Here is a 26,091-nt window from a genome sequence, read left to right as displayed (position 1 = left end):
TGAAAAGCGGGGCTGAAGGACATGATATCTTGTAATTTCCATGGCAAAATCTTTTTCCTTAAAAGGTAGTGTCTCCAGATACAGAACAGAAACTGCAGGTGGGTCAAGCAGGAGGGAACGTGTACATTTACTTATTTACTCACATATATCTTTTAAGGGAGTAAAACAATCAAATTCATGCCCCTGTAGGGCTTACATTACAACAGAAAGACAATAAAAAAGGTAAATAAAGCATACTGCAAGTATATTAGAAAGCAACAGATGTTAAAAGGAAAATGCAAATGGACAAGAAATATGAGAATTCCTGATGTGAGAGATTACAAATGAACATTTTAAACAGGAAAAAAATCTCCCTGGGAAGGTGATATGTGATCGAATACTTAGAAGGTGTCAGGACATGAGCAATCGAATAACTGGCAGAATAGAGTTCCAGACAGGGAAAGTAGCAAGTGCAATGTCCCTGAGACGGAGAATGCTTGGTGAATTCTAGGAATAACAAAATGGCAGTCTGTCCAAAGACGAGAGATGGAGAGGAGGAGAGAAAGAGGAGAGAGAGAATGGTAAGGTGATGCTGACAGCAGTAAGTGGATGCCCAGATCACAGGAGGCTGATATAAGTCTTGGAAGGACTTTGTCTTTTACTTGGGTTGAGGTGGGAAACCCACCAATCTCTATTTCCTTATTCTTCCAGAGAACCTAAAATCATAGTAAGGTATTTTTGTCCATGTTTCTTAATTTTATTCATGGCTCTATTCTGGGTGCTGCAGGAACTTGTGTATACTTCTTTCAGGATATTTTCATATAGTACTTTAATAGTTGTTTTTTTTTATTTATTCCAGATCATGGGGCTTTATGAGTATAGGAAGCATACATTATTGTTGCTAATTATCACAGTGTCTAGAACAGCAAAATCTCTACCTTATTGCTGAATAAATGTCTGTTGGAAATAGATTATACGCACTGTCAAACCACTGTCAAATATTAAGACTTTGGATCAAAATTATACAACAAAAAATTGCTTGTTATGCTTTATTTGGAAAGTATTTGTGTTACGTCTATATAAGCACATTGGTAGTTTAAAAAGACAAAGGAATATAGATTGGATTCAAAATAGAATACAATTTACATAGATAGTTATCTTAAAGTAGAGTTTGAGTGAAAGTATCTCCAATAACTACGAGCTTTCCTTCTCCTGTCTAGGATCACTCTCAACATGTATCTTTCTGAATTTCTTATATAAGTTTTAATCAATTCCACAGTGAAAATCTCATTAGAAATGGCAACATGGGAAGTTTTATAGAAAAGCACACAACAAATGTATGAAAACAATTTGTATTTTCTGTAATCTATAGAACATGAAAAAAGGTAGAAAGTCATTCAACTTATTTTTTGAGGTGCATATAATGCTGATTCCAGTCCTGGGTGAGGAAAAAAGAAACAAAACTACAGATAGAATTCAATAGATGCACAGTTACAAGGAAAATGCAATTAAAATATATCTGAAGGCATGCTAATAATTAATAAATCATTATCAAGCAGAATTTACTCAATAACTCAAGAATATTAAGATTCTGAGCATAATTCAATAGATCAGAATATTTGTTTTTCAAACTGGAGAAATTTTTCATGATTTTCGATGGGAACATTCAATGGTGTAATATCAACAGTCGCACTTAGACTTAATACAAGATAGGAGAGAAAGAGGAGAGTCAAGAAGTACTACCCAGTTTTTAGTTTCAAAGCTGGAAATCTGGAGTTGCAATTAACTGAAATGGGGAAGAATAAAGAAGGACTGGTTATTTTTCTTTTGGGAGATCCCAGTTTTGAATAATCTAAATATCAGATGTTTTTAGATATCCAATGGAAGTGTCAAGTAGGCAGTTGGATATATGGTTGTGAAATTTAAGAAAGATGTTCAGGCTGGAAATAGATATCTGGGAGACATTATCACAGAGATGTTCTTAAAGCCATGAAACTAAAATAGGATCACTAATTCGTGATTTAAAATAGAAACGAAATTTCAAGTACTGAATTTTGAAGTACTCTAACATTGAGATGACAGTGTGGTGTGAGAAGGAAACAGAATGTGCAACCCAGAAAGTAAAGCCATAGGAATAAGAGAAATACAATGTAAGTGTGGAATCTTAGAATCCAAATGAAGAACTCTCTGTATCTATATATCTCTATATAGGTGTTTAGATATATAGGCAGATATATATATACATACATATATACACTTATTCATACATAAACATATACACACACACAAACATAAACACATGCATGCAAGCACCCACACCGAAATTTTTATAGTGTCTTTTTCTTATACTAATAAGAAAAATATAACAGTAAAGTAGGCATTCATTAGACAATTCACTTGAGAAGTGCAAATGTCTAATGCAGATGGAAAAAGATTCTTAAATTCACTACTTATCCCGGTAAGGAAATGTTTCAGACACAAATCTACTCTTCTGCAGTACTACGCTTATGATGCTGAGGCTGAATTCCATACACTACATTCCTTGTGGTTTCTTGTCATGTTCTGCCAGCAAAAGGTATTAGAGAAAGATTAGAAACCCGGAGGAAGGGAGAAGAGAGTTTCTCTTTCTGTATGCCTGCTTTTTCTCTCCTATCACCTCAACAACATATTTTAACACATGAGTACATAACTCAAGTAAGTAGAATGTAGAAAAGAGCTGAGCCCAAGGGCAGAATCCTAAATTAGAAAATAATCTAAAAGGAACAGTTTTATGCTGTTTGGAATAACACAATTTGTAATCAATACAATGAGCAAAGTTGCCAAGTAATGTCTTACAGTATCAAAAAAAATGGAAAGCATTTTCATATAAAAAATAAATAATGTTCTTAAAATGATATATCAACATGAGAGAAAATTAGACATTAAAATGATGTTCATGAAACATTTGTGTTAACGGATAATAGTATTTAAAACGTGTTTTCATATATGCATAGGTTATAAATAACAAACTTAAAATGTCACAGTTTGGAATATGATATTGCTATGCATTTCTAAGCAGCTTAATTGACATGCAAATCACCAGATGTTTAACAATAACAAACATATCTATACTCAGTCCAATGAAAGGAGGATTATATATATATATATATAAATGTATATAAAGTAGACATGACTTGAATAATGTTAAATGTTAATATGTTTGTAGGAAAGTCTAAAAATATACAGTAAAGTGACAATTGTAATTATTTTAAGATTGGGATCTTATGGGTTATTTTCTTCCACTTTTTGATATCTGTCAACATTATTTTACAATATTTTTATAATAATGGGGAACAATCTGTTGAAACAGTGTTTTCTCCTAACTCTAGTGGATACAAACACAACTTGAGTTTCTACTTAACACAGGACCCACACGTATTACGACCTCAATAATTGTATACCTGATTTGATGGCATTTGCTTCAGATTTTCTGCCCTATTAAAGCCTATATCTCCTAAAGTTCTCACCACAGCCCTAAAAGATGCAGCATGTTACTCTGCCTCAACTCTAAGAACAAGGAGGAGCCTCGACCCAGAGAGAGCTGAGATAGAAAGGTGATTGCTGAACAACTGTGGAGGGACTTTGTCTCCCTGCAGATAATGCTGAACCCTCTCAACAATCCATTTCATGGCCACCAAATCGCTGTGTTTGGGATTTTTATTCTGGAACCCTCTATAATATCCAGAAACAGTATCTGTGAACTTCCACTAGAAACCCAAGGGTTTTGCTCTAAACCATGCCCTGCCCGTGAGAATGACATTTTAATCTTTCTTGAGAGTTCCTATCTAAGAACAACATAATCGTTGTAGGAAGGGAACAAGGAAAACAAGTTTCTCTGAGCTTTCTTTACCTAATCAGTAACTGTTGTTTTCAAATAATGGTAAATATTAATTCCTCTCTAAGAATCAGAAGGGAAATCCCAATCCCAATGAATTCCAAAAGATAGATTAAAATTCTTCTATAAATCCTCACAGTCTCTTATATTTCTCTTTCATGAAACATCCACAAATCTATGCATTTCTTATGAGTGCTAGGCCAGTGCTTCTCAAAGTATGGTTCATAGACTGGTGATGGTTACGGAACTATTGGTTACCAGTCTGAAATGAAACAATTACAGAAAGTGAAAGTAAGCATTTAGGAATTTTTATAGCACATTTTTGTTTCATAACATTCAAACAAATATGTAGGGAGCTTCTTTCATTGGACTGAGTATAGATAAGTTTGTTGTTAAACCTGTGGTAAATTGCATGTCAATTGACCTGCTTAGAAATGCACAGTGATATCATATTCCAAACTGTGATACTTTAAGGTTAATTAGTTATTTATAATCCAAAGGTCCATAAACAGCTGAGAATATGCAAGCATCTTTTGCATATTTTCTTTACTTTTTTTTTTAATTTAAAAACATTTATAGGCTGGGTGTTGTGGCTCATGCCTGTAATCCCAGCACTTTGGGAGGCCAAGGCAGGCAGATCACTTGAGGTCAGGAGTTTGAGACCAGCCTGGCCAACATGGTGAAACCCCATCTTTACTAACAATACAAAAATTAAGGAAGGGGTCCAGTTTCAGTTTTCTCCATATAGCTAACCAGTTTTCACATAACCATTTATTAAATAGGGAATCCTTTCCCTATCGCTTGTTTTTGTCAGGTTTGTCAGAGATCAGATGGTTGTAGATGTGTGGCATTATTTCTGAGGGCTCTGTTCTGTTCCATTGGTCTATATCTCTGTTTTGGTACCAGTACCATGCTGTTTTGGTTACTGCAGCCTTGTAGTATAGTTTGAAGTCAGGTAGTGTGATGCCTCCCCTTTGTTCTTCCTTACATGTTATACAAAAATTAACTCAAGATGGATTAAAGACTTAAAAGTAAGATCTAAAACCATAAAAACCCTAGAAGAAAACCTAGGCAATACCATTCAGGACATAGGCATGGGCAAAGACTTCATGACTAAAACAACAAAAAAAAATGGCAACAAAAGCTAAAATTGACAAATGGGATCTAATTAAAGAGCTTCTGCACAGCAAAAGAAACTATCATCAGAGTGAACAGGCAACTTACACAATGGGAGAACATTTCTACAGTCTATCCATCTGATCAAGGGCTAATATCCAGAATCTATAAGGAACTTAAAAAAAATTACAAGAAAAAACAAACCCCATCAAGAAGTGGGCAAAGGATATGAACAGACACTTCTCAAAAGAAGACATTTATGCGGCCAACAAACATATGAAAAAAAGCTCATCATCACTGGTCATTAGAGAAATGCAAATCAAAACTGCAGTGACATACCATCTCATGCCCTTAGAATTGAGATCATTAAAGTCAGGAAACAACAGATGCTGGAGAGGATGCGGAGAAATAGGAACACTTTTACACTGTTGGTGGGAGGGTAAATTAGTTCAACCATTGTGGGAGACAGTGTGTTGATTCCTCAAGGATCTAGAACCAGAAATACCATTTGACCCAGCAATCTCATTACTGGGTATATACCCAAAGGTTTATAAATCGTTCTACTATAAAGACACATGCACATGTATGTTTATTGCCCCACTATTCACAATAGCAAAGACTTGGAACCATCCCAAATGCCCATCAATGGTAGACTGGATAAAGAAACTGTGGCACATATACACCATGGAATGCTATGCAGCCATAAAAAAGAATGAGTTCATGTCCTTTGCAGGGACGTGGATGAAGGTGAAAACCATCATTCTCAGCAAACTAACAAAGGAACAGAAAACCAAAAACCACACGTTCTCACTCATAAGGATGAGTCGAACAATGAGAACACGTGGACACAGGGAGGTGAACATCACACACCCGGGACTGTTGGGGGATGGGGGTCTAGGGGAGGGATAACATTAGGAGAAATACCTAACGTAGATGACAGGTTGATGGGTGCAGCAAACCACCATGGCACATGTATACCTATGTAACAAACCTGCATGTTCTACACATGTATCCCAGAACTTAAAGTATAATTTAAAAATATATACAAAAATTAGCCGGGAGTGATGGCACATTCCCGTAATCCCAGCTACTCAGGAGGCTGAGGCACGAGAATCACTTGAACCCGGGAGGTGGAGGTTGCAGTGAGCCGAGATCACGCCACTGCACTCCAGCCTAGACAACAGAGCGAGACTCCATCTAAAAAAAATACATAAATAAAATAAATTTATAGTTTAGCATTAATTAAATTAGGGAAGTTAAATGTATATAATTTATATTATTTATTTGACCCTTAATTTATTCATTTTTCTGGCCAAGGGGAACTATACTTTTTTCTGACTGTGGCAGTAATAACAACACAATTATAATGGAATTGATTTTGAATTATTGACTACTAAATACTTTGTGTTCCTTTACAGAAGTACAATCCATCATATACTGGCAGTGATTTTATAATTGATGGTGAAGTATGAAATGTGAAAATCATTGACTTTTTTGTACAGATGTAGAATAAAGCAATGAAACTATAAAAGCATAAAGCAACACTTGCATAAAATATTTTTAAAAGTTTAAATCCCCCAAATTGTTTGTAACAAAGTATTATTTTTTAAAACCCGACAAAAGCAAGATAGAAGCTCACTATTTTGGATATATCATTAATATTGTGAGGGCTTCTTATAAAGTAGGACTTGAGTTGTTTAAACCATAAAAAATGTGCAATTGCGTATAGATTAAAAAAAGCTACATTGAATATTTTGCATCAAAATATTGGATAAGCCTATGACAAAGAGGCATATCTAACATTACTTTTCTAAGACATCAGAGAATAATGTTATTTAGAAATCAGCTAATTATTGGGACAAAAAAACCTCATAGGATATAGTTTGCAAAGTGTTTTTCATTGCAACTTGATGAATGCGTAGATGTTGAAAATTACCTTTTGGTTTTTTTGAAATGTGTCATTTGAAGTCTAATGATATAAAGAAAAAAAATTTAGTTTTTTTGACAACAAAAAAGCTTGAAGTCTATAAAAATATGGAGAATTACATGCACAAATATTTGGCTTGGAGTTGTATGTTTTATGTAGGATTTTATTCTGCAATCTAGATATCTGCAATGACAGTTATTACAGAGGTTTTTTTTTTTTCTAATTAAGGAGTTAATGCTCAAATAGAAATTAAGACTGCTTCCTTCATCAAGAAAGCCTTGCTATGAAAAAATCATTAACCAATATAAACAATATGCTTACTGATGCTATAAAAATATATATAATTCGTTAAATCATATATTATTTGCTTAATTATGGGATAATGTGGACATCAATCATAAGCAAATGTGATTGAATGCTGAAGTATGGTGGCTATCAATGTTTGTCCTACCAAACAAGCTCTTAGTGTTTCTGCAAGATTAAAAAAAAGTTTGGATCTAACTTTGTAATGTTAGTTAAACCTGCTTACTTATTCTATAACTCGTATATTTATAATAATCTTAGTATTTCCATTTAGGAAAAAGCACACATAATTTTCAATAGCAGATAAAATCTGAGCGTAAAAATGTTACTACATTTTATATTTTAACAAGTTTTAATAAAGTGATTATTTTAATATTGAGTATCTGCTTGAAGTTTTTACCACTTAATGAATCTGATATAACATTGATAATTGTTGATATGAAGATCTATTCATGGGAGATTCATGAATCTCATGAATTTATTAAATAAATAATATCCTTAGTGGACTGAAATTACATTAAAATTTCCTTTTCTATTTTTGTGAACACATTTAACAAAAGTATGCTACATATATTTTATAATTAGGTATAATTGTGTGCAACTATAAGATGTTAATGTGATGTTCTCTGTATTAATTGCCTATGCATGTACTTCAATGAACACAATTTTTTTAACTTTTATTTTAGGTTCATGGGTACACATACAGATTTGTGATAGAAGTAAATCAGGAGAGTTTGTTGTACAGATTATTTCATCACCCAGGTACTAAGCCTAGTACCCAATAGTTATTTTTTTTCTGCTCCTCTCCCTCCTCTCAACCTCCACCCTCAAGCAGGCCCCAGTGTGTGTTTTTCCCTTCTTTCTGTCTGTAAGTTCTCATCATTTAGCTCCCACTTATCAGTGAGAACATGCGGTATTTGGTTTTCTGTTCCTGAGTTAGTTTGCTTAGGATAATGGCCTCTCACTCCACCCACGTTTCCACAAAAGACATAATCTCATTCTTTTTTATGACTGCATAGTATTCTCTGATGTATATGCTCCACATTTTCTTTATCCAGTCTGTCATTGATAGGCATTCAGGCTGATTCCATGTCTTCGTTATTGTGAATAGTGCTACATTGAACATTCATGTGCATGTTTCTATATTGTAGAATGATTTCTATTCTTCTGGGTATATATCCAGTAATGGGATTGCTGGGTTGAGGTTGTAGAGTAAAAGGAACACTTATGAACACAATTTTTATAATTTTATATAATTCTATTTCCCTTTCCTGTGATATACCTGTCTTAATGACAATTATTAACATTGATTTTACATCTGTAAAAATGTGATAGTAAAAATCAGCATCTATATTTTGAATGCCTTTTCAGCAGGTCATTCTTCTAGTAACATATTTTTATTGTATTCTATGAAAATATATTATCAATATATTGGAAATAAAAGCTACTTCATTACAGAGAGTTTGGGAAGGATTAAAATAAATGGTCAGCTTCCTGAGGACAGGGTAACACATGTATGTGTGCATTATTATTATGATCATATTGTTCATGCTTAACTCAGATCTGGGCATAGAGCAGATGCATAATACGTGTTTACTGGAGTAATCAATAAAAAATAAATGGATTGACAAACCTGTCAACAAGAAAACTAAGAACGAAAGGACTAGGCAACAACCGAGGACTGTGAATAATGATTTTCCTCCAAAGCTTGGTTTTATGAAGGTTCAGAATAAAGTTTACAGAAGCCAGTTGATTATATTTTATTTTAGGTATCTACAGGGCAGTAGAAAAGGTTATTTTGAGATAATATATACCTGAAATTGAACACAGAATTTTCTGATTCCAAATTAATGTTCTTTGTTCTACCAAGGTGTTTCATTTCTAGTATGGATTTGACGCAATTTTTCCTTTTATAGGTCCATGTGAATTTTGCTTTAAGGCTAAAAACATAGTTTAATTAAGTGTAATTTATTCCCTTAAGAAAGTTTAAACATAGACAATTTTATGATTAAAAATAATTGTGCCAATGTATTCATAAATACAGAGAAATACAGAAAAAAAGGATCAAAAATTATGTGTTCATATTTAACATATGCTAAATATCATCACTCCCAAAAACAGTAAAATATCAGGAAACTTTTAAAGCTTCATCAAGTAGTGAAATGTAAGGACTGGATATATAATTTGTTTGTAAATTTTGATTTAGCGATTTCAGATATGTACTCAACCAAAACACATGTGAAGCATACACTGCTGTTTTCTCCTCTACATGTGTTCCTTTAAAAACCAGTATAATTATAGTGTAATTCACAAATGCAAACAATAAAACTATAAAGACAGATAAATAAAAGATAATAAAACTCAAGATGTGCCAGGCACTGAACTAACAGCCTTGTAGATATTTGCTCATTTGTTCCTTCTAACAGAAAAATACGGGCAAAATCAGGCCCAGTATTAACAAAAACTTAGTTTCTTATGAAATATATAGTACTGCATATATGTCCTAACAAAAATGATGATAAAAATTGCTTGAACCAATTTAAATAAAACATATCAAAGCACTTTATTGAATTAATCTTTTACAAAATTAAAATAGTATGTCATATTTCAGATAGAATCTGAATTCTGACTAAAAGACACATCAGTTTTTCCACAGGGATTAATATGTGGCTCCTTACTCTTTTTTTCTTCCACCAGGTTGTGTCATTTTCGCTTTCTTAATATCTCATATTTAATTCCCTTTTTCCATCTCACTCTTTGAATTTAACTTTGGCGCACATCATCACTCATCTCGGTTACTGCAAGAGTCTCATAAAAGCTCTTGGTTCTTGCCTCTCTGTAAATTGTACTCCATACCGATTTTTTTAAAATGTAAATCAGATTAGAACATGTTCTAATATAATTTTTAATAGATTCTAGTTTCTTCAACATTAAATTTCAGGTATTTAACACAGTATAAAAATGTATTGGTAACTAGCCCTCTAACTTTCTAATCTGTATCTCTGATTTTTTCTCATTTCTCCCCATACTTAGCCAACTTAAACTATTTTCTATGTCAAAAATACACCTGGCTCTTTCATTTTCTGTGCGTTTCTTTTTTTTTTTTTTTTTGAGCTTTTTTTCTTTTTTTTTATTATTACACTTTAAGTTCTAGGGTACGTGTGCAGAACGTGCAGGTTTGCTACATATGTACACATGTGTCCTGTTGGTGTGCTGCACCCATTAACTTGTCATTTACATTAGGTATATCTCCTAATGCTATCCCTCCCCCTTCCCCCTACCCCACAACAGGCCCCAGTGTGTGATGTTCCCCTTCCTGTGTCCAAGTGTTCTCATTGTTCAATTCCCACCTATGAGTGAGAACATGCAGTATTTGGTTTTTTGTCCTTGCGATAGTTTGCTGAGAATGATGGTTTCCAGCTTCATCCATGTCCCAACAAAGGGCATGAATTCATCCTTTTTTATGGCTGCATAGTATTCCATGGTGTATATGGGCCACGTTTTCTTAATCCAGTCTATCATTGATGGACATTTGGGTTGGTTCCAAGTCTTTGCTATTGTGAATAGTGCATGGGCAAGGACTTCATGTCTATAACACCAAAAGCAATGGCAACAAAAGCCAAAATTGACAAATGGGATCTAATTAAACTAAAGAGCTTCTGCACAGCAAAAGAAACTACAATCAGAGTGAACAGGCAACCTACAGATTGGGAGAAAATTTTTGCAATCTACTCGTCTGACAAAGGGCTAATATCCAGAATCTACAGAGAACTCAAACAAATTTATGAGAAAAAAACAAACAACCCCACCAAAAAGTGGGCAAAGGATATGAACAGACACTTCTCAGAAGAAGACATTTATGCAGCCAACAGACACAGGAAAAATGCTCATCATCACTGGTCATCAGAGAAATGTAAATCAAAATCACGATGAGATACCATGTCACACCAGTTAGAATGGCGATCATTAGAAAGTCAGGAAATAACAAGTGCTGGAGAGGATGTGGAGAAATAGGAACACGTTTACACTGTTGGTGGGACTGTAAACTAGTTCAACCATTGTGGAAGACAGTGTGGCGATTCCTCAGTGATCTAGAACTAGAAATACCTTTTCTGTGCATTTCACATGACATTTCCTCTACATAGAATGTCTTCTCTCCAATCCCCCATCTTTGTTTTTAACTCATCAAACATCACCTCATCTGAGTAGCTTGCCAGTTCTTGGAAGTTTGAGAACTCCCAAGTTCTCAAAACCTTGACAAAATGTTCTTGATGTATACCTTTCTAACGAAAATTATCAAACGTTAGTCTTCTTAGTGCCTAGTAACTGGTCTCAGCAGCAAAATATAGATGCCTCTTGGGTACAAGGTGTTTCTTTTATTTTTATTATTTTATTTTATTTTATTTATATATATTTTTTGAGATGGAGTCTCGCTCTGTCGCCCAGGCTGGAGTGCAGTGGTGTGATCTCGGCTCACCTTAACCTCCACCTCCCAGATTCAAGCAATGTTTCTTTTAAATCTTCATTGCCAGTGATTTGTGTATACCAGGCACGTACAAGGTGCTTGACAGTTGAATGAAGAATAAATGCAGACAGAGTAACATAGCAGCAAATGGCTTTTCAGTCATCCTAAATTACCTTTTTTATCAGCATTTTTTTCTGTGGTCCCTTGCAATTTTATGCAAATTACTTTCTGAGAGTTCAATTACAAGCAGAATAGCGATCCCAAAAAGAGTTACTTTTTATTGGAACATTAAAGATTACTGCCTTGCAGAATAGGATTTTGGGTAATTTGGCAGTCTACAGAGATTTCCAGTTGTGGATGTCTCTCTTTCCTGCTGAAATCGGCACTGCTTTATAAAGTTATTACTAGGCTTATCAGGTTTCATATATAGCACCTAAACTGATATAATAGTTCCATGAAAATCTGCCATGTGTGGCTTTCTAAGCTGATTGTCATTTGTATTATCTTACAGAAGAGACAAGTAAACCACTCAAACACATAAAGCATTGTACATGTATAGCACTCTCTTATGATGATACAGAATTGCAAGATGTACAATTAGATTTTATGGCACTAAGATTTTGATTTATTTTATCTGTAGAAAAGAAAAGAAAAAAAACTAAGTGGTGCAATAAAAATGGGACAACACCCTATCTAATAAATCTTAGCAATACACATTCACACTGTCATATGCTGAGACACACAAATACATGAAAGATGGTATCACTACTAAATAATGGCTCATTGGGATGCAGGTTTGCTGAGAAAAGAAACTCTCTACCATACTTTGTTTAGAGTCAAACAAGCAAGGAAATAATGCTAACACTATTTAATACAAGTTGGATTTTTAAAAAATAATGAAGAACAAACAAATCAGAAATTTTCCATGATCATTGCAATACAACTAATATTCTTACACAGTATCTTAAATAGTTCTTGTTGTTTTGAAAGCATAAATGCACCGAGATTGCAACAGCAATCTCGACTATTGAGTTCAGCAACAAAAGCCTACTGAATATATTGTGTTGCTTGAATATTGTACATTTTACATCTCATCATACTTCAAGAATTATGCTAAATATTTATATGTTTGTTTACCAGCAACTACCTTACAATAAACACTCTGTTCTTTAGAGGGATGAATAGGTGTGCAATAAAATATGCAGTACACATTTTTACCTGTTTTTCAAAACTCTTGCAGTCAAGAGAATTGTAGAGCTATTTTGAGATCATTTTAAGATCATATAACTCTGCATATGCTGGGGTCTTTGAATTATAATCAAAGCCCTTGTGAAAAGAATCCTGGTTCTCTCAGCCTCATGTAACAGGAACATTCATAGATTCGTGTCTTATTTCCGCATCTGGAGCATGGACATGTTTCCTCACACTCAGGTTTGTCTTCCTTCTGAACATATTCATATGTTATTTTTCTTCTTCTGTGGCACATATCACGTGCATTGCATGATAATGACTGTGTACATATTTACTGAAAATACACTCATCAGTAGGACAAGTGAATTTCCAGGCCCAGGGAAGTAATCTACAAGACACATTTCAGTTTAATCTATGTAGCATTAGATCCCAGTGGCTATATTCTTCTTAACATTTCTTTGTTCCCCTCCCCGCTTCTGATACCACATTTTTTTCCTAGATTTACTCACTGCTTCTTAGCAGCTCCTTTCAGACTCTTTTACTAGTTTATACTCCAGACTTATATTTGCTTTAGTATTCTAGAGTCCACTAGAACAGGAACTCCATAAAAGTGAATAATTTTATAGTCTCTTTCACTGCTATATTACTGATAGATAGGGCAATAATTTTATGCAGCAATAAATGCTCCATTAATAATTGTTGAATAATAAAAAAAATGAATGATCGTGGTAGATATAGGCCTTTTTTCAGTGGAGCTCTCCCTGCATATCCTAGGCAGTAACATGAGGTGCTATCCACGTGGTAATAACTCTTTTTCACTTTTGGCCTTTATTCACTCACATGTCCTACCTGTTGAAATGTATCCTACTAACACTCAAGAATAGTGTAGGCCTTCTATTACTATTCTTAATACAGACGGAATATTCACAAACTGTTCTTACTTAAGTTTTGTGATATGGATTCTTTGCTTATACTGAGATATATTTTCAGTTAGCAATAGCTCATCTATCAGTTATTGAACTATAAATCTATTTTATAAGATTCAGTATCATACATATTATACACATATTACATATTATGAGTATTTTGAAATGGGGTGGGTAGAGGGCCTAGGTTTCCTGCAGCAGTAGCCAGTGACAGGCCTGCAGGCAGAGAAGTATGGAGAGGAAGACCCAGGGACCTGTAGAAGAACCAGGGTGGAGAACGAGGGAGATTTGGAGGTTGAGCTTATATTTTCCTAAAAACAGCCTTGGGATGGAAGGCAGAGTTTCTGGCTACCTTACACAGTCATTACTTTCTCCTGAGTCTCAATTCCATCACCTGTAACATGGGTGTAATTAGTCCTTCTGCAAAGCTGTATTTTATATGATTGGTAATAATTAATTTCTTCTTTATTAGTCATATTTAAGAGTTTCTTTCAGAGTTTGAAATACTATACTTAAGCCACAATGACCTTATTTTGATCCCCCAAATGTCCTTGCTCATATCCTTGTACATATAACCTTCTTTGTATGGAAAATTATTCTTTTCCCGACATACCCTTTCACTCTTCCCATCTTAAATGAAACGCCCCTTCTTTAGGGAATATTTCTCTGATCTCACAAACTAGGTTTCATCTTTTAGTTTAGTTTTTTCCCTCTTAATCCTAACTCATGTAATACTCATTTATCTTTGAAATGTTACTGTGAATGTCACCAACTCCATGATATTCATCTGAGAATACCTTAGTATAAACATTCCATCATCATGTTCTCATAGCATTCTGTATTTATTTTCATACTTCTTTCATGGCTTATATTGTACGATTTGTGTGAATATTTAATTTTTTCTACTAATCTGTAATCTCCATGATGGCATGCATTGAATTTATTTTGCTCATCATTTTATTCCCAGTGCCTGTTATAGTTCTTGACATATTGTAGGTGCTCATTCATTCATTAATAGCTGCAAAGAGCATAATTGAAAAACCTACTTTTGTTTTCATTTAAAGGATTTACTTGAAATACATCCCTAGATGTAGAATTTTTCTCAAAAAGTCTGTGCATTGGAATTTTAATAGAAAGTGCCTTTTTTTTTTTTTTTTTTTTGAGACAGAGTCTCGCTCTGACATACCAAACCAAACTCAGACCAAGTATTGTTTCGAGATAATCAATTCAATGGGCTTAAGGGATCACTGAAGCCACAGTATGGATGCATAAGGCACAAAAGCTAACCATATTTTCACATGGGGTTAATGGCTACTGTACTGACCAGCATATCTCTAGATACTACTCAGATATTTATTGTAGCAAGTATGTCTGGAAAAAATAAGAACTGTGTGCCCTTCCTGTAGAAAGGAAATCTACATTGTATTAATCAGTTAAGCACATGAGATATAAATATATATACATAGGTTAATAATATTGTACTTAAAGTCTTGAATGTTTACATCAAAGAAAACTACCTAGGTAAAACTTGTGTTAAAATATAAGAATGTAACTTGATGAAAAAGAGAATAAAATTCCTTTAAGGCCACAGTTTTCAGCCTTGCATGCACATTAGAGTCACATGGAGAGCTTTTTAAAACTTTCCATGCACAGAGTGCAAATCAGTATCTGTTACAGACACAGTCATTGGGATTTTTCTCCTAGTTATTCCACCGTGCAGCCAGCCAAGAATAAGGACCAATATTACAGCAAGTGACAATTCCTGGAGAAAATGGTTAGAATAAAATATGTTATATGTTCAAAAGCAAACAACCCTTTTTAAAAAAAAATATACAGCACCAAGTTATCTTTCAAAACATGAATTAATTTAAAAAAGAGTTAACTGGTGTTCCATCTATTAGTTTGCATTCCGAGGCCTTTCTCATCTTTGTTCCCACCTACCTTTCCAACACTCAGTACAATACACCTTGGACTTTAGTTACAGATAAACTAAAATCAGTTTAGAAAGTTCACTTGATTAGATATTTGCTTTAGACAAAATAATTAGACAGTAGTATGTAAGATGAATTGCCAACAGCAAGAGAGAAAGGATGCAGGAAAAGCTGCAGGATTGAAGAGTTGAAACCAAGGGGACTGGGCTCATAAAAGCTGCAGTGGAAAAACAAAGAAATAGGGATTTACGAGTGTTAACCTTTATTATTTTAATTACTGTAACAATTCACGTATATGTGTATCTTAAAAATAACAACTCTTATGAACTGTTCACATCTACTATGTCATTTTATATGCTAGTGAAAGATGAGATTCATTCACTTGTACCCCCTTCCCTCAGTGTAGAAGAGGAGGACAATATTAGGAACAAGTCAGAGATGACTCCAAAATTCCTAGTTTGGTTCATGAAGTAGAGCATAATGCCATGAACAAAATAAAATGTGATTCAAGAAGTTGTAGAGAAAAGCATAATTGATCTGTTCTTTTTTAAGTTGATTATATTGCCTGTAAGGCATCCAGAAAAAATGAATATATATGTGGTCAACTGGACCTGAAAATATAGATTAGTCTATACTACCTAATTTGCCAGATAAGATATTTTCCCATTTTACACCTTTGTAATTTTGTTTCATCTTTTTCCAAGTGACATGTAAGTTCCTTAAGGACTTATAATTATTCTGCAGAGTAATTGTAATTGAGTAAACTTAGTAATTACTTTTGAATGACCAATAAAATTGGACATAGAAAATGATGACCTAATATTCTCTGTGGTCCGTCTGAGAAATTGGTTTGGGCTTCATATTAATATCACGAATAGAACTTGAACTATAAAAGAAGTAATTTACAACATAAGGAATACAATTTAGGTATAGAACAGAGGTCACTTCTAAGAAACTGAACTAGCTCTCGGCTTTGGCTTGGTTACTTATTAGCCTGGTTCCTCTGGGGGGAAAAATGTCACTTTTCTTTTTTCTATATACTCAAGCTATTACTGTGGCTTGTATAATTTACTCAGGAGGGTTAGAAGTAGGGAATGTCAGCATCTTCATCCTAAATGTATCGCTTGCCCAGGCCAGGAATGCGGAAGGTAAAGCTAGTTCAGAAAAAACCCAGTGTCTATCAGGCACGCCCACTTTTCAGTACTAGTCATATAGGTGAACTGCAGGCAAGTCCCACACAAGCATACCAGCATGGTCCTCCCTTATCTAGGTTTTCTTTTCATGAGTTTCAGTTTTCCATGGTTGATGGTGATCCAAAAATATTAAATGGAAAATTCCAAAAATAATTCATAAGTTTTAAATTGTGCACCATTCTGACCATTGTGATGAAACTTCAAGCTGTCCTGCTTCATCCAGCGTGGGATGTGAATCATTTCTTTGTTCATCATATTCACACTGTTTATGCTACCTGCCCATTAGCCACTTTGTAGGCATCTGGGTTATCAGATCCACTGTCAGGGTATCATAGTACTTGTTTTGAAGGATATTAGTAGCCTAATGCTGGGTCGCAATGCCTACGTCATTTATGTTAGTTCATCTCATCACATGCATTTTATCACCTCACATCATCACAAGAGGAGAGATGAGTATAGTATAATAAGATATTTTGAGATATAGACCACAATCACACAATTTTTATTACTGTATATTGTATAATTTTTCCATTTTATTAGCAGTTATTGTTGTTAATGTCTTACTCTGCCTAATTTATAAATTATACTTCATCATAAGTATGTATTTATAGGAAAAACATAGTATATGTAGAGTTTGGTACTATCTTCGGTTTCGGGCATCTATTGGTGGTCTTGGAACAGGTCCCTCACAAATAAGGGGAGCCACTGTACTTAACATAAAGCTTGGCACATAGATTTTAGTGGAATTGAACCAGAGTGAATTACAAAGGAAATTTGCAATTGATCATAACTTACAAATGGAGCCAGAGAAGAGCCCCACTATTTGAACTAATGGTTTAAGTCAACAACTATAACTCATAAAGCATTTAAAATAGTAAGTAAAAATTCTTGGATATGCTATTCATGATAGAATCTGCAGCATAGGCAAAGAGTGTTTGCAAAAAAATAAGGAGCAAACATGAAAGCTATTACATAATTTCTACTTCAAAGTAAGGAAGGTTTGGTCAGTAGTGTATTAGTTTGCTAAGGCTGTTACAACAAAATACCACAGACCAGTGGTTAAAAGAACAGAAATTTATTTTCTCACAGTTTCAGAGGTCAGTAGTCCAAGATCAAGGTACTGGTGAGTTGGTTTCTGGAGAGGGCTTTCCCCTTGGTTAGCAGAGGGTTCCTGTCTCACTGTATTCTCACATCACCTTTTCTCAGTGTGCACATACTCTTCCTCTTGTTAAAAGGACTCTAGACCTATTGGATTAGAGCCCCACCATTCTGACCTTGTTTTCGCTTATTCCGATGGCTAATACTGAGTGTTAACTTGATTGAAGTATTGATCTTGGATGTGTCTGTGAGGGTGTTGCCAAAAAAGATTAACATTTGAGTCAGTGGGCTGGGAAAGACAGACCCACCCTTAATCAGGGTGAGCACCATCTAATTAGCTGTCAGTATGACTAGAATATATAGCAAGCAGAAAAACGTAAAAATGCTAGTTCAGTCTAATCTCCCAGCCTACATCTTTCTGCCATGCTGGATGCTTCCTGCCCTCGAACATCAAACTCCAAGTTCTTCAGTTTTGGGGCTCGGACTGGCTCTCCTTGCTCCTCAGCTTGCAGATGGCCTATTGCGGAACTTGTGATCATGTGAATTAATACTTAATAAACTATTCCTTATTTTTATATATATATGTGTGTGTTTTATATATATACACATATATAACATATATATACATATATAACATAACATACATATATGTGTGTGTGTGTGTGTATCCTATTAGCTCTGTCCCTCTAGAGAACCCTGATTAATATACTTACTTCTTTAAAGAGCCTATCTCCAATTACAGTTACTTTCTGAGGTGATGGGTATTATGACTTCGACATATAAATTTGTAGTGGGGTTGGGGAGACGTAATCCAACACATAACTATCCCAGAATTGGTTTATAATTGAAGCTATTAATGTAGGTCAAGGGGAACTGATTAGAAAAGTAGCAAATAACAGAGACAAGAATTAAATGAGATGAGGCAGCCTTGTTGAAGAGCCATAGCTTAGTTCTACTTGGGGGCTGACCAAAGTTATTCTTGGATGCTTTGTGGATAATCATGAGAATATTCATGAGATACTAGTAAGAGAATTAATAAACTACGTAAAGCTTAAAACAGCACTAAGACTTCTGGAAATACACGTGTGTGTGTGTATGTGTAAAGCTTAAAACAGCACTAAGACTTTTGGAAATGTCTGTGTGTGTGTGTGTGTGTGTGTGTGTGTAGTAGTAGTAGTAATAGTAGCAAAAGAATTGCCTTTAGTTGTACCTCTGTTGCTACAAAAAAAACATAATTTTATTCATTTTTATGGTTTATATGCATGCTGTATTTTTTGAGACAGAATCTTGCTCTGTTGCCCAGGCTGGAGTGCGGTGGCATGATCTTGGCTCACTCCAACCTCTGTCTCCCAGGTTCAAGCAATTCTCATGCCTCAGCTTCCCAAGTAGCTGTTATTCCAGGTATGTGGCACCATACCTGGCTAATTTTGTTTATTCTTTGTAGAGATAGGGTTTTACCGTATTGCCCAGGCTGGTTTCGAATTCCTGAGTTCAAGTGATCCACCTGCCTTGGCCTCACAAAGTGCTGTGATTACAGGAGTGAGCCACCACACCTGGCCTGGAAATACATTTTTAAGTATCCTCATAAGTTTGAAAATAAAAACAAATATTAAGACTGTAGAACAAGTTAGTAAGAAAAATAAATTGACTATCTAAACTGAGTATCTCTATAATGTCTAGGGGTAAAAGTAATGCAAAATATTTATCACTTTTCTTTTCAAAATGAGTATTTAGAAAACAATCTAGGCTATAATCTTGGAGTAAGAGTTTCAAATTTAATTAATTCCAAAAGCACATGTAAATGTGAAAGGGTGACAAATTTGCTTATATTAAAATCCAAAGACGTCTTTCCCATATTATTAATGGACTAAAGAAGTTTCTGTACATTTTAAATAAATAATCTAGGCAATAGGTGATGGATTTTTAAAAGTCTTCTCCAAGCAGTGACGGAGTCTGACATATGAAACCTATTTGTTTTCATTATCTGTAAGCTGGAAGAATAAAAATTGAATTTAGACAAATATGTTAAACTTACCAACAGACATGCTTAGAGGTAGTGTGTGCTTTCATGAATTTAGAATTAAAATAAGTGGCTTATTTTAATTCTAATAAAGTAGGTCTTTCCCAGGGAAGCCTGAGGCAAAATAACTTATTTTCTGATCATCCTCTCGATTCTCTGCTAAGTAGAGTTTGATAATTCTTTCTTTCTTGGAAGTATATGAGAATATGTGGTTTTTTTATTTTATGGTCTGTTAAAATGCCACTAATAAGCTTATCATTTTTTATGTAAACAAATTTATATTTATTAGTGAATTTTTCTGACAGTTATAACCTTTGAATATTTTAATTGGGCCAAATATTTTACGTTTATAAAAATTAAAATTACTCAGCAAGTAACAAGAGCAGAAGACAAACAAACTGAAAATATATATGAATTTGTGTTCAAAATTACTATGAACTTAATGGATCTAAGATAGTGTTCAAATTTAAATGCTAGTGAAGTGGGGAATGTTTTACATAGGTTAGTGTGAATCTCTGCATAATGCAAAAAGCCCTCAATTAGACTTATGGAAATTGAAATTGGAATATGATGTGCCAAGTTCTTTGGGAAGAACTAGGAATTTATTTCTTTTTCATGTCAGGACTATTATGAAGACATGGAATGAAAAAGAGTGTAGGATGTGCAGAAGAAGGGGGCAAAGAGATGAAAAAGAAAGGAAGAAGAGAAGCCTAGGAAGATGGAAACATAGGCAAATACTAGCAGAAGAATTGTCTTCAGTTGTACCTATGTTGCTGCCAAAAACATAATTCCATTCTTTTTATGGTTGCATAGTATTCCATGGTTTATATGTATGCCATATTTTTATCCAGTTCACCACTGATAGTCATCTTGATTAATACCATGTTTTTGCGAGAGTGAAAAGTCTGCAATATACATGTGCATTCATGTGTTTTATGGTAGAATGATGCCAGAGGCATCCTAAAGAAATTAACTCAGGAAGAGAAAACCAAGAATCACATGTTCTCATCAGTGAGAGCTAAAAATTAAGTACATGTGGACACATAGAGAAGGATAGACACCAGGGCTTATTTCAGGGCGGGGAGTGGGAAGAGATTGAGGATCGAAAAACTACCTATTGGGTACTATGCTGACTACCTGGGTAATGAAATCATTTGGACACCAACCCCAGCAACACACAATTTACCTATGTAACAAGTTGACATGTGCATCCCTGGACATAAAATAAAAGTTGGAAGAAAAAAAATTTGATTACAAAATAATAAGTAAAAGAACAAGAAGTTCATGGGAAACAAACCAAAGAAAAAACAGTCATCACAGAATAGAGGAAGTGGAGAAAATGGGACCAAAAAAAGAATAAGAAAGGTGATAAGAGAAAAGAGCAACATTTCAATGTGAAGAAGTATGAGAGGGAGAGAAGACAAGTGGAGAAAACGAAATGTGTAAAAAGAAGAGAGAAAAAAATGTGAGGAAAAAAACACATAAATGAGGAAGAATAAAAGGGAAGAGGAAAGAAGTCTGAAGAAAGAAAAATGTTGTGGTGATTTATGGGCTATTTTCTATTTCCAGTAACTATTCAAAATATATATTATTAGTTTAAATCATTTATGAAAAAATTATAAAATATATTAGTTTAAATTATAAAATATAATTTAATAACCCCATTGTCTAGCTAAAGTAAAAAAAAAAAAGGAATGACATTAGTACATGGTATAGCTTAAAACCTATATGACGAGTCGAGGTGCAACAAACCACCATGGCACATGTATACCTATGTAACAAACCTGCACGTTCAGCACATGTATCCCAGAACTTAAAGTTAAAAAAAAATACAGGATCATGTTCTTTGCAGGAAACTGGATGGAACTGGAGGCAAGTAACCTTAGCAAATTAAAGCACGAACAGAAAACCAAATACCACAGGTTTTCACTTATAAGTGGGAGATAAATGATGAGAACACATGGACACATAGAGAGAAACAACACATAGAGGGGCCTTTTGGATGGTGAGGTTAGGAGGAGGGAGAGTATCAGGAAAAATAACTAATGAGTACTAAGCTTAATACCTGGGTGATTAAAAATATCTGTACAACAAATCCCCATGATACAAATTTATCTACATAGCAAACCTGCTCATTTACCTCTGAATTTAAAATAAAAGTTAAATTTAAAAAAATCACACCACATACTTCAGAAAATTGACCCACACAATCAAATTTTTAACATACCCTAGTATAATTTGTATATGCAGATTGGGAAATTATCAGCTGGCTCATGTTTAAACCTCTGACACAGTAACTACTAGTAAACCTTGTTTGTGTAACTGCACTTATGCTATGTTGCCTTGTACTTCCAACTAATACATATCAAATACATTGCTTTACTTCCTAAGAGCTTTTTTTAAAAGTTAGAAAGTAAGAATGACTCCACCACAACCTCATTGTAATGTATGAATCTCCTTCTTTCAATTAGGGGAGTTGAAGCACTCAATAATTTTGCAAATTCACAATGAAAAGAAGGAAGGGGTGTGTTATGTCTTGAGGAATCCAGCCTTAGCAGTGTCAAAGAATGGACTATCAGAAAAAAACCCTCTGGGAATTTTATTTTTGATGCCCAATTTTGAAGAAAATGTTTGGAATCTTTTAATTTGCCTGGATTATGCAAATTTTCTCCTACTGAAAAAATAAAAGCTTGAAGATAGCGTGATGCAGCTGAAATCAAGATTACTCAAATACTTTAATCTCCACCAGCCCGCCAAATAATTTAATTGCTCAAGGATGGATAAATGACTTTTACATACATAGTCTAAAAAATTAATTGGTATCATACAAAAAAAAAAACCAAACAAATAAATACAGTCTTAGATATACACAAGATGAACAACAGAAATAAACAGCGTCAGTAAAATATTCTTACCACTGATAACAGAATGCAACTTTTAGGTATTTTCTGTTTTACCTAATTAAAAAATATATATTCAGTAAAAACATGAAAAAATGGTGAAATTGGCCAGGTGTAGTGGCTCATGCCTATAATCCCCACACTTTGGGAGGCCGACGCAGGCGGATCACCTGAGGTCAGGAGCTCGTTACCAGCCTGGGCAACATGATGAAACACTGTCTCTACTAAAAATATAAAAATTATCTGGATATGGTGACAGGCACCTGTAATCTCAGCTCCTTGGGAGACTGAGGCAAGATAATCACTTTAACCTGGGATGCAGAAGTTGAAGTGAGCCAGGATTGCGCCACTGCACTCCGCCTGGGCTACAAGAGCCAAACTCTGTCTCAGAAAAAAAAAAAAAAAAAAAAAAAAAAGATGAAATTAAGCAAGAGGAACTGAAAATATAGGTAGGTATGAATTGGGACCTGGGCAATGAAACAAAGGACTTACATTTCGTCCGAGTTAGTCTTTCATTTGTCCCACTTCTCAAATTTTCATATTGTTTTTAGTATTATATTTACTATGTTTTAATGATTAGTGAGATACTTAAACCATTGTTTTAAAAATTTTGAAAAGATTTTTATTTATCCTTACAAAAAATGAGGTTAACAGATTTTCACGTAGGCCTACATCCAATAAATCTCCAGCCTGACTGTTTGTGTTATTGTTTTAGATCCTACCATGTTTACCATGATGCCCTAAATATTATATCAAATATATAGAACTTGATTCATCCACCATATGCAATTTCCCTTGAGAGTCAGAAACAGGAGGGAAAATTGCCATATTTTTGTAACTCCAGGTAGCTTTCGTTACTTCAACTTTCTCACCAATTCTTACTTATTACTTTTACTTAATACTTTGTGAGATATATTATTATTTGTCTTCATGGTTTGTAACTTATTCAGTGTCATATCCAGAAATTCTCTTGTTTCTTTCATATGTTTTATTTTCCCGAGATCTTTTACAGATGTGTCTTTTAATTTGCTGGCTATAGTGAGGTTTTGTAATTTACAAGAATTCTAATACATTGGGCCTTCCATAAGGATTTAAGTCAATAAGAATGACTTTTTTCCTTTTTACATGAGCTAGAACTTGGATGAGAATCAATTGCCTCATACTACTTCTCTCTTCCCCACCACCGCAAGACTTTATTCATAGCTTTAACTTCTTTGGGGACTGTGCATTGCCATAAAACTATTTAAATTCCAGACAACAGAAGTTTTTAGGCCTGAATGTCCACAGGGTATTCATCATGCTTGAAGTCAAATAACTTCATCAGACTCTGTGAAGATTGTTCTATATCAACTTTCCCTGACATATGATGTGTATTTGACACCAGCTTCTTTTCATATTTTTAAAAGAAATGTTCTACTCTATTTATCTTTTAACATTTTCCTCTTCTATATTTTATTATATAGAAACAATTATATACTTGTAAGATCTAGGTTGTATTCCTTTTCTACCATATCTTTCCATTCTATGTTCTTCTTCATTTGTTTTGCTTATATTTCTCACAAAACTCAATCTTCTTGACAATGTTAGCAATGTTTACTCTAGAGTTGTATCTTTTTATACAGCTTTCCTTTCTCTAATAGCTTTGTTTTTTTTATGTCATTTCTGAAGTCCTAATTATCTTATATTTCTTTGACTTTTTAAATTTTTCGTTTGAACTTATTCTAAAGCTGCTATGTTTCATAAATTAGTGTTAGTATGAGGAGAAACATTTGTGGCAGATTTCAATTTTCATGGCATTTTTTAACTGATGAGTGTTCTCATAACTTTTTATATTGTTTTCTTCCAAGTTTTCTTTCTGTAGTAGCTATAAATAGATCTCATAATTTCATTTCTTTTCAAGTGGCCGTGGATCTGAGTCAGTAATTTATAGAAGCAATCTCTGGGGCTGGGAGAATGTTAAGAACTGCGGAAGACTTAATTCAGGTGAGCTACCTCCAAATATTTACATATCAAATATCTTCTACTCTCTGCTCTGTGCATACATCTCTGTTCATTGGACATGTTTACTCCCATATGGCTGTGTTTGTCCAGGAGGTCTGTACATTTCTCTTCAACTAACTCTCATCAGCTGCAGTCAAGATGATTATACATGGAATAACTTCTTTACCCTACTTGTCCTCAAATTTGGTTCCAGCAATGGCAGGACTGTGTTAGGCTTCCACTTCAGATTCTCATTGTGAAATACCTGCTAACTATGAGCTGCTCAAAATTTTCCATTCTAGATCTTTGAACATAAATTGTATGACTGTATTTCTCAAAATTTACACAAATATAAGATACTTCAAACCTATGTCCACATAGTGTAGCACTTGTTCTATCTCCAGGTCTTGGCCTGGTTTTCTATATGTTTGGGAAACCTGAAGAGGGCAGAATTAACTAATATAATTCCTCAGTGGGTGAAATAAAGAAGTCAGCAATCTTCAACTTTGTTTTGGAAGTTCTTTATCATTTTAAGTACCTTACTGGAATAATTCTCTAGATTGCAGCAATACAATGGTAGTTTTCCTATTCTTCCAGTTCAAGTTTTTGCATCTGTGGGAAAAATAAAACATTCTATTTGGACACATTTTGTCAGTATCGGAATTTTCAAAACGTCTATTTCTATGGCATTTGTGGCCAAATAGCTCTCCTAATTAACAGTTAAACTAGTTGCATGGCAGATAATTAGGGAATATGTGCTGAATAAAATTGATTTGTAATACAGTATGGTTTTTATGCCTACACTGACATCACCACTATCTCAGCTCACCATCCTGGAGAAAATTAAGAATGTGAAACTGGAGAAGATATACAAATTATTTCAAATACGGAGAATTAAATAAATTTTATAACATATGTTAGGAATTCATATTTATTTCTCATAGTACTTGAGACAAAAAAAAAAACCCAAGATGTAAGTGATGGCAAATTTGGTGTATGAACCCTCTTTCTGGTTCATAGATGATTGTCTTATTGCTGTGTCTACACACGATGGGGAGGGCAGAGGGGCAGAGGGAGTCTGTGGGGACTGTTCAGTAAGGAGAGTAATCCCATCATGAGGGCAAAGCCCTAATGATCAAATCACCTCCCAAATTCCCACTTCCCAATATCATCATCTTGGGGGCTAGG

At 34.3% G+C, this 26,091-nt stretch overlaps 1 long non-coding RNA gene across 1 annotated transcript in view; it reads left to right on the top strand.

Moving 5' to 3' along the window:
- The window catches only part of LOC129047963 (uncharacterized), a 246,145-nt gene that overhangs the window by 144,944 nt on the left and 75,110 nt on the right, over nt 1–26,091 (top strand). Inside the window, exon 9 of the long non-coding RNA XR_010136445.1 lies at nt 24,824–24,906. This is a non-coding gene — a long non-coding RNA (uncharacterized LOC129047963). The remainder of the gene's footprint in view (nt 1–24,823; nt 24,907–26,091) is intronic.

The sequence above is a fragment of the Pongo abelii genome, chromosome 13 (assembly GCF_028885655.2).
Source record: "Pongo abelii isolate AG06213 chromosome 13, NHGRI_mPonAbe1-v2.0_pri, whole genome shotgun sequence".
Taxonomy (NCBI): Eukaryota; Metazoa; Chordata; class Mammalia; order Primates; family Hominidae; genus Pongo; species Pongo abelii.
Note: the sequence above shows the minus strand (reverse complement) of the source record. Positions and strands in the feature narration are given on the sequence as shown.